Below are 10,230 nucleotides of genomic sequence, written 5' to 3' on the forward strand. Positions count from 1 at the left end.
TGGAGATGGGTTCAGTCGGTGGCTTCCTGGAGAAGCTTCCTCCATTGTCAACCTATCCGCCGACTTCTAGAACAGCGGCTAGCTGATTTCTAGATACAACAATAAATGATTGTTGAATATCTCTGTCTGGTTGTTGGAATTACTTATGGTTTCCAACATCTTCACTGTCAAGGAGATTTGTCACAGATTTGTCCTGGTAGATCGGCCACGCAACTCGCCTGCAGTGAAAGAAGAGACTGGAAACCGTGAGTTGAAGAAGCTTTTTGGTAATTCTACTATTATTCCCTATGGCAGTGCCGTCCCAACATTCACCCAAAACTGTGCCCAAGTACGGTAACACGCGCTTGAGCTGCGAGTTAAATATAGATGTGAAACGCCATTTGCAACATTTAAATGTAATTACTTTATTATAACATCTAATGCATAACTTTAGATTAAGAATCGTTACGATTGCATTAAAAATCTTTACGATTTACCACTTTATTGATGACTTTACTCATGGAGTATCGTGGGTTGATACAGGGAGCATATATACGTATATTAAAAAGTAGGGAAAATCCGACGTCGTGCTTAGATGCGTTGTGCACCTCTAATTCTACAAGCCCGGGGCTTTTCACAGAATTCTAGCGTACGATTATGTGAAAAGTCCCACAAATATTTTGTAACGCCAGAATGTGGCAGAGACAGAGTGGTCACCACTTTCAAGAGGTTTTCGTTGGCGTTATATCTACTTATTTCATTTGCTGGTTGTGGAAGAAGTAGAGGTGCCCCAACGCAAGTGAGCATGATGTCAGGTTTTCCCTACTACACATTTCTCCTCTGGTCAATATATCAATGGTAATTCGAAATTCCATCATATATATTAATGTTAATTTGAAAGAATGGAAATGAATGTTATTTCTTCTCTTCTTCAGAAGTTTGCATCTTGTTTGCAACAAATATATAAAAAGTTAATTTCAGAATTTTCAATTTTTTTTTTCTTCTTGGTAATTTTATTATTATTCGCTATGGTGGTGTCGTTCCCAACAGCCACCCAAAACTCTACACAATGCTGGTAACGGGAGACTGATAGTCGATGTTTTTCGATTTTATATAAATGTTCTCAACCAGTATGTCTGTTGACCAAATGAACGTCTATTCTTCACGGTTTGAATTTGACAGATCGTCCCGTCAGTGATTCCTTACTGGACAGAAATTCAATTTTCTTCATATTGGAAGCTCATCTTCGTCCGTAGCATAATTGTGGTGGAGGAGGAGACCTACAAAGTCTTGAATGAAGTAATCCAATTGTTTGTTCGCTGCCAAATAAGGCCCATCTAACAGCATATCTAAGATTGATTGGCTGACGTCTACTTCTTGCTGGACTGGCTTTCGCTAGAGGTGTTGCTAGAGGGAGGAACTGTTGCTGGCTGGGGTATAGTTAAAGCAAGTACTCTTGGCTTAGCGGGTGATCCTATCTCTTTCTGTATCTTCCTCCATAAGCGGTAAGTGGTCCTATTATAGCATTTTCAGGATGCGTAAGCAAGCTCGACTGTTAAGGAGAGGATGCGGAAGCAGGCTCGACCAACGGGAGAGGACCTTTAGGTGCTCGACTGATAAGGACCCTTTAGGGGGCTCGACTGATAAGGAGAGGAGAGGAGAGGAGGCGGAGGTTTTTCAAGATTTCCCTCTCCCGGTGGTCGAGCGTTCGTTGCCTCACCCTACTAATTTGGCCCCACGAGGAGGCGGAGGTTACCCTCACCATATGATATGACATATCTCGAATGACGTAATTACGTATATAATGAATGACTGGAATCACTGGTCGAAATGAACCAATTAGTTCGATATCTCGATTGCATAATATATGCATTGTCAAAGGATTGACCTTATCAACTCGTAGCGGTCCTTAAGGTCCGGCAGGGTGCGTAGCACGCTCGACTAATAAGGCCGCCATCGGCTCGACCATAAGGCCGCCATCGAAATCGTCATTCTTATTGCTATTATATATGTCATTATGCATTCATGAATTCTCTAAGTCATTACGCTTTCTTTCTTGATATCCGAGCTAAGTACTTGGGCTTTTGTCAGGTTTCTCAAACTGGAAGTTTGCACAAGAAGCTCTCTAAGAAACTCCTAGTAAGCCCAATTCATAAATCTCTCATCTCTAAACACTAAGACTAAGAAAACACTCATAACACAATCAAACACTAAGAAACTCCTAGTCTCTAAGCTATCACTAGTAGTAGGAGAATTATGGTTGAGTTCTTAGTAGGAACAAGAGAGGAATATGTACCAAACTTCGGAAAATGATGCTTCCTCCCTTCCTCTGGGACTGGCTAAGCTACTGGTCCTCCCTACTCTTCCGTTTTTGAAGTCTCTGTCTCTACTGCTCCTGCATCCACAACTGGGACTAGATCTGGAGCTACGGGTGCCATTGGTGCTCCTGGTGCTAGATCAACTTACTAAAAAGCATAATCGACTTCTTCAACCCGATCAATCAACTACTCCTGCATCTTTAGCTATTGATTCTTCAGTCGATGAATCAGTCATACCCATATGAAAGAGAACGAGATCCCTCATATAGAGAACCAGAGTCAGAGTTTTCATAGTTTATAGAGAAAGACCCGGAACCACCAATAGCCGTGGGAGAGGCAGTTGACCGAGTAAATGGGTCCCAATCCCGAACTACCCAATTTTAGATCTGAGTCTATACTCATATTATAGAATGAATATATTGATGATCTTTATCCAGCATCCATGGCTGAATGGTTAAAGCGCCCAACTCATAATTGGCGAACTCGCGGGTTCAATTCCTGCTGGATGCAGGGGAACTGCACATATCCATTATTGATGGAATGGGAAGAAGTATGAAGAATAACACCAAACAATACAATTGAAGCATACCAAGCCTTTCAATAAAATGAATGAAAGGCTTGGTATGCTTCAATTAAGCAATACACGATAACAATCCATCAGAGTATTATCCACCTATTGAAATAGATTCAACAACGGCTAGATCCAGAGGAAAGTTGTGAGCATTACGTTCGTGCATAACTTCCATACCTAAACTATGATATATCTGTATAATTAAATTGGTATATGATCCGATATAATAATAGCTACAGGCTTTACGGGAAAAAAAAGAAGAAAAGGAGGGAAAAAATTTATGGATGAAGTGAAATATCCAGTACTTACGGAGAAAAGTATTCGTCTATTGGAAAGGAACCAATATACTTTTAACGTCGATTCGCAATCGAACAAAACAAAGATTAAAAATTGGATTGAAAATTTCTTCGATGTTAAAGTAATAGCTATGAACAGCTATCGCCTCCCTGAAAAAGGAGGAAAGAGAGTGTCAATGATAGGACATCCAATACGTTGTAAACGTGTGATTATTACACTTAGAACCGGTGATTCTATTCCACTCTTTTCAGAACAATAAGATTTCAAATTTGAAACTAAATGGCCATCCGTTCATATAGAATTTTAACTCCGGATACACGCAATAGATCTATATCAGGTTTCGATGGAAGAGTGCAGTTGGACCCGCAGAAGAAATTGACCTCTGGACAACATCATTGTGGGAAAGGTCGTAATGGAAGAGGAATTATTACCGCAAGACACAGGGGAGGGGGTCACAAGCGTCTGTATCGTCAAATTGAAACAATAGATCAAACCAGATGGAAGATTCTCCGTCGATCTATTTCTTGTTGGAAGTATCCCTGATCCCACTGGTAACGAGTGGGACCGAATAATTCGACCGGAGTAGTTGCGGAGCCATACCACATGGTCCCAGCAACAATGAAAGCTGCAAAAAACACAGCAGCAATACTGCTGGATAGGACCGTTTCAATATTCCCCATGCGTAATCCTACGTATAAACGTTGGGGAGGACGAACACTGAGATGGAATAGACCTGCTAATATACCCAAAATACCCGCTGCTATATGATGAGAAGCTATTCCTCCTGGAACAAAAGGATCAAAACCTTCAGCTCCCCATGCTGGATCCACTGGTTGTATTTTTCCAGTTAGTCCATAAGGATCAGACACCCATATCCCAGGACCATACAAACCCGTTACATGAAATGCTCCAAATCCGAAACAAGCTACTCCTGAGAGGAATAAATGAATTCCAAATACTTTTGGCAAATCTAAACAACGTTTTCCCGTACGTTCATCACAGAATATGTCCAGATCCCAATATACCCAATGCCAGATAGCTGCCAAAAAGCACAGGCCAGAAAACACGATATGTGCCACGGCCACACCTTCATAACTCCAAATACCGGGATTAATTACAGTTTCTCCGGTGATGTTCCATCCACTCCATGAATCCTTTATTCCCAAACGAGTCATAAAAGGTATAACGAACATACCTTGTCTCCACATTGGATCAAGAACAGGATCTGATGGATCAAAAACTGCTAATTCGTACAGAGTCATTGAACCAGCCCAACCAGCAACTAGAGCTGTATGCATTATATGTACATTGTCTCGTCTCTGTAGTAGACCAATTAGTTAACATACCACCAAGCCAATTTCTATTTACATAATGACATCGAGCTTCTGTAGCAGCTGATGCTACTAAATCAGTTGCTTGATATTTCGTACCGACTATCAGGAATTGTTTTCCTCTACCTGCTATATCAAACAGCAAATCACAAGCTTCTGATAAAGAACGAGCAGTTTTAGCCAGATTTATAATATGAGTATCTTTACGCTCTGTAAAAATGTAAGGTGCCATCTTAGGGTTCCATTTCCTAGTTTTATGCCCTAAATGAACTCTTGCTTCCATCATCTCTTCCAAATCAATGTTCCAATATCTTCTGCTCATTCTCGTTCGCTTTCCTCCCCAAAATAGCGAAATAAAATGTATCGTAATATCTAATTATTCCAACGGAATCAATTACATCTCAAAGATTGCCTGTCTGTCTAGTACGTGATAGAAACGTTCTCACTCATAGAATATTTGATATTCTTCCTATTATAGAAGAGATATTCATGAACATAACAAGAAATCTATTTCTCAAGACTATTTCTCAAGACTATTTTAATGGCTGTTTTAATGGCTGTTTTAATATATTGTGATATTTGTAAGAATTGTCTTGAAAGGAAAAAAAATCTACTTTGTCATGATGAAATAAAATGTCCTTCACTTTGTTGCTAAATAGATTCCTATTCCCTATTCTTGGATCTATTCCGTTTCGTTTCCCTGAACGGTGAATATGTTGCCCAGTACCGGCAGGTATCATCCCCCCGAGAATAACATTTTCCTTCAAGCCTTTCAACCAATCGATGCGACCTTGTAGAGCAGCTTTAGCTAAGACCCGAGCAGTTTCTTGGAAACTCGCTTCGGATATAAAACTTTGAGTATTCAGAGATGCCCTTGTTATTCCTAATAACATGGTTTGATAGTAGATTGCCTCTTCCAGAGCACGATCCATTCTCCGTGCTCGTGATAATACAATGAGTTCCCCCGGTGAAAAAACATTAGCCGTTCCATCTTCTGAAATTAAGACTTTCGATGTCATTTGGCGTACAATAACCTCTATATGCTTATCACCAATTCGTACCCCTTGGGATCGGTAAACTTTTTGAATCTGATTGACCAAATGAATCTGACTTTGTTCCATAGTTATCCTAGCGCTTATGAATAACCCCCAAAGACTTCCAAGAAATCTTGTCATATCTCCGGTCCAATTTTCAAAACTTTCTTTCAGATTCATCGATATTGAATTATTCAAACGGGCTTCTGACAATTGTTCAACTTTAGGAAGACCTTGAATTATATCACTGGATTTGAACCTTTCATATATCAATGTTATCAATGTATCTCCTTTGTCAAGAATTTCTCCATAATGACTATGGACAGTTGCTTTTCGAGTAGCCAAATAAGGTTTAGCTGATCTAATGACTAAAGGTTCCTCATCAACTGCTATAATTTGACTAGATTCGGGGAGTGGTTCATCCTCGGATATCCATACACTTTCAGGAATCAATTGTCCAAGACTAACTACTGGAAATGTTTTTTCGCAGAATTCGGATTCGGATGAGGAAGACCACAAATTTGGACCCAATAGATTGGAAATGATGTTCCTGCACGGATCGAAATGATAAATTATCATATTTTCGTCCATGAAATAATATTTAGGTACTTGGAAAGTATTGAAAGAATTGTGGAAAATGGAATGTTTCTTTGATAATACTTTTTTATAAGTTAGAAAATGGGAGGATGGAAAACGGTTGGTTATACTATGTAAATTACCCAAGAGACCTGAAAATTCAATGATTTTTCTCATAGGATCCTTTATATTTGATTGATTTCCCGTATCATAACATTTAGAATCATTGAATAGAACGATTCGAAAATAGTCGGATGGTGATAGAACCATAAAAGATCCACTGTCTTCTTCCCCATTAGATAATGAACAAATAATTCCTTGATGCTTACTAATTAATTGACTCGCCCCATTGGAAGATAAAAGATTAGTGTGGTCCAAATTGTTATGGAACATCAAATTTGGACTTGTTTTATTGTCCCTTCTCCCCATGAAAAAAGGGGGGTATTTCATCAAGCTAATTTGAACCATATTGTTAACGATCTTATTTGTTCTTACTCAAATAAGAGAAACATAAGCCTCAGATTCTATAGAATCTATTTGTTCCCAATCAAATCCTATACAAGTTCGAACCAATGGAATACTTATATCACTCATTACTTGGATTCGTTCACCGTCTTCATACGAAATAGAATAGCTAATTTGAATCTGCAAGTTGTCCCCTTCCCTCGATAAATCTAGGGAAAACGGTGTTGTCATATTCGACCCATCAGGTATTCCATGTTCTACGTTAGAATATCCAAAAATGGAATTACTCTGTAGAATACCACTTTTGGGTATTCTAAGAATCGCATCAGGACAAGGTATTATTCTTTTTTCCCATTCTTTATCACACTACAATGAGACGATGAATCGATTCATTTGCTTTTTCCCCTTAATATTGTAATTATTAGGGTAAAAGACATAAATAGAGTCTCGATGCTTGTTGGATATGGTCCGATCAGTTTCAGTTTCTGAATAGCTGAAGATTTGTTCTTCCTTCTCATAGCAATTTGAGTCACCTGATCTATGTTCCACTTGATCCATGTAAGAATCGGAAAGTGATTGATGTTTGGCAACAAAAGGTTGAACATATACTTGATCCTGATACTTATGAAATGGAAAGGGTACTACACGGGATCCGTATATACCTCCCGATAATATCCATAGATAACCCGTCCTGAGTATAGGATGAACATTACTCTGTACATATTCAGGTGCATGACACACATTGGTACTCCAGTGCATTTCTCCTTCTAAGTCAGAATATATATTTTTGCGAACTTTTTCCTTGAAGGAAGATGTTCTAGCACGAACCTCGGCAATAAGCTGTTCCGATTCCACATATTGATCATTCTGAACCAAAAGCAAACTTTGTGGCGGAATGGTTAAGTTCTGTACTTGATCCTGACCATCAATAGTAATGGATAAGTTATTATGACATAGATAAGCAGGATGTCCATTACGTGTACGTGTGGGATAAACCAAATTTTCATTGAATTCAATCTTTCCATTGAAAGGGGCTCGTATATGTTCTGCAATATCACCAGTAAATACCCCCCCGGTATGAAAAGTCCTTAGTGTTAGTTGAGTTCCTGGTTCTCCAATGGATTGGCCCGCAATAATACCTATTGCTTCTCCTAATTCAATCAAGTGACTGTGAGTAGTACTCCGACCATAACATAATTGACAAATCCGAGATATACTCTTGCAAGTAAAGGGGGTTCGTATATATATTGGTTGTGTTCGAAGGTTTATTAATTGATTGGCAAGTCCAACTCCAATATCCTGATTCCGCGTGGCAATGCATCTCCTATTTATATATACATCGTCTGTTAGCACACGGCCAATCAATATTTGTGTTCGTACAACAATTTCATTTCTGTCCCTCTCTCGACCTCGAATGGGACTTACGAAAATACCTTGGATAGTGCCACAATCTGTTCTACGTACTACAATGTGTTGAACTACTTCAACGAGTCTACGTGTGAGGTATCCAACATCTGCTGTTCGTACAGCAGTATCCACAGCTCCTTTACGAGCCCCATAACAGGAAATAATATATTCCGTTAAAGAGAGCCCTTCGCATAAATTCCGTCGAATGGGTAGATCGATGATTTGTCCTTGAGGATCTGACATTAATCCTCTCATACCTACTAATTGGTGAACCTGAGATGTACTTCCCCTAGCTCCTGAGAAGGACATCACATGTACTGGATTTAAGGGATCAGTCATGCTAAAATTCGGATTCATTTCTTTTCTCAAATATTCACTGGTAGCATACCATATCTCAATCGATTGACGTAATTTTTCCACTGCGTGTACATTCCCATAATGATTCTGTTTCTCCGAAACAGAACCTTGTTGCTCCGCATCTTGGACGAGCCATCCTTTGGAAGGCGCTGTTAAAAGATCATCAATTCCTAATGAAATAGCTGTATCAGTAGCTTGTTGAAAACCCGAAGTCTTGAGTTGATCCAAGATATGTGATGTATATGTCATTCCGAAGTGATCTATTAATCTGCTAATAAGCTTTTTAATGGCGGTTTTATCCATCACTTTATTATAAAAGGGCAAATTATCAAAGGGCAATCTAGTTCGTTCCTTCATAGGGAAAAAACTCCATATTTTCATGAGCAGGATTAAGCAATGGGTTCAAGCCGGTTATTCGAAGGCTTCCTCGATCTCTATATCTGCACTAATGAAAAAATCATAAGATCAATAACATTAGATCCTGAGAGCTGGTAGTGATTTATTTGGGTGTTCAGAACAGGCAAACCCTTGTATGGCTTCTTCCATTTCTCGATTGAAACGAGTACGACCAACAGTTGTTCGAATGTATATATTAAGGATTTCTCCCATTCTACCTTTTCTTATTCGATAATGTTCATGGATTTCGTGGAAAGTACCCAAAGATTCGTATTGAACTTCGATAGGGGCTTCTTGGTTTACTGAGGTAATGATACGTAAATCCACTTCCCCCCACCGGAGCCATAAGGGGCTGTATAAGTCAATTTGTTTCTGTCGGTAAGCTCTGAGCACATCATCATAACTATAAAAGGAAGGTTTCTTACAAGAAAAGCTTTTATTTTCCGAGTGATACGGATGGTACCTATTCCCATAAATACCTTGACTATTTTGGACCGTTGATATATAAAGTCCAAGAAGAATATCCTGAGTCGGTATAGAAATAGGATCCCCGATAGCTGGAGACAAAAGATTTGTCTCAGAAAACATGAGTAAACGAGCTTCTGCTCTAGCTTCCAGAGATAAAGGTACATGGACAGCCATCTGATCTCCGTCGAAGTCTGCATTAAATCCCCCACAAACCGATGGATGTAAACGAATGGCACGTCCTTCTACTAAAATAGGTTGAAACGCTTGTATTCCCAATTTGTGTAAGGTAGGTGCTCGAGCTCTGACATGACCCTCCAGAGGAGTAGCATGAAGCTCAGAATTATAAGCATCTTTTCAAGATGCTGAGAAAGAGGAATTAGTCCAGGGTTTAGATATTATTTATCAAATTGCTAATTGAACTTCGTGAAAACACTTCTTTCAGATAATGGAATTTGAATTTCATTCTCTTTTATTTGGGTTAGCCCTGAATAGAGGTATTCCGAACCGAAGATATGGCTATAGGAGTCTATTCATCGCACATATGCTTCGATCAATAGTATTGTAACCATCGAAGTAAAGCAAAGCAAGCAGGAACCTAAAGGATCAAATGGAACGAGATAAAGACAAGTAAATCCCTAATTGAAGGTCTTTCAAGAAGAAAAGGATTGTTCGAAAGGGAGGAGACTGCTCAATAATTCCATATCTATGTTGTAGAATCATAACATAAAGGAATACTCAATTTCAGTTGGAACTTGAGCAGAGAGTAGCGATCTCTCTTCAGAGCGAAAAAGAGTTTTTGCATCTTTTTTTTTAGTTACTTGAGCCGGATGAGAGGAAACTTTCACGTCCGATCCTGAAGGGGGGGAAATCTTAGAATAACATATCCAAATATTTTTCTTGCTAGGCCCATAGCTAACAAACCAACTTTATTGAGATCACGGGGTACATTCGATTATGAGATTCAATCCTGGAGAGAGATTATTCCTCATTACCTCTCTGCTCGTCCTTATTACCTCTTTCCTCGGGGTTCT

Source organism: Pinus tabuliformis, chromosome 1_1 (assembly GCF_031772625.1).
Source record: "Pinus tabuliformis cultivar Carrire ecotype Pingquan chromosome 1_1, CPIR1, whole genome shotgun sequence".
Classification (NCBI taxonomy): Eukaryota; Viridiplantae; Streptophyta; class Pinopsida; order Pinales; family Pinaceae; genus Pinus; species Pinus tabuliformis.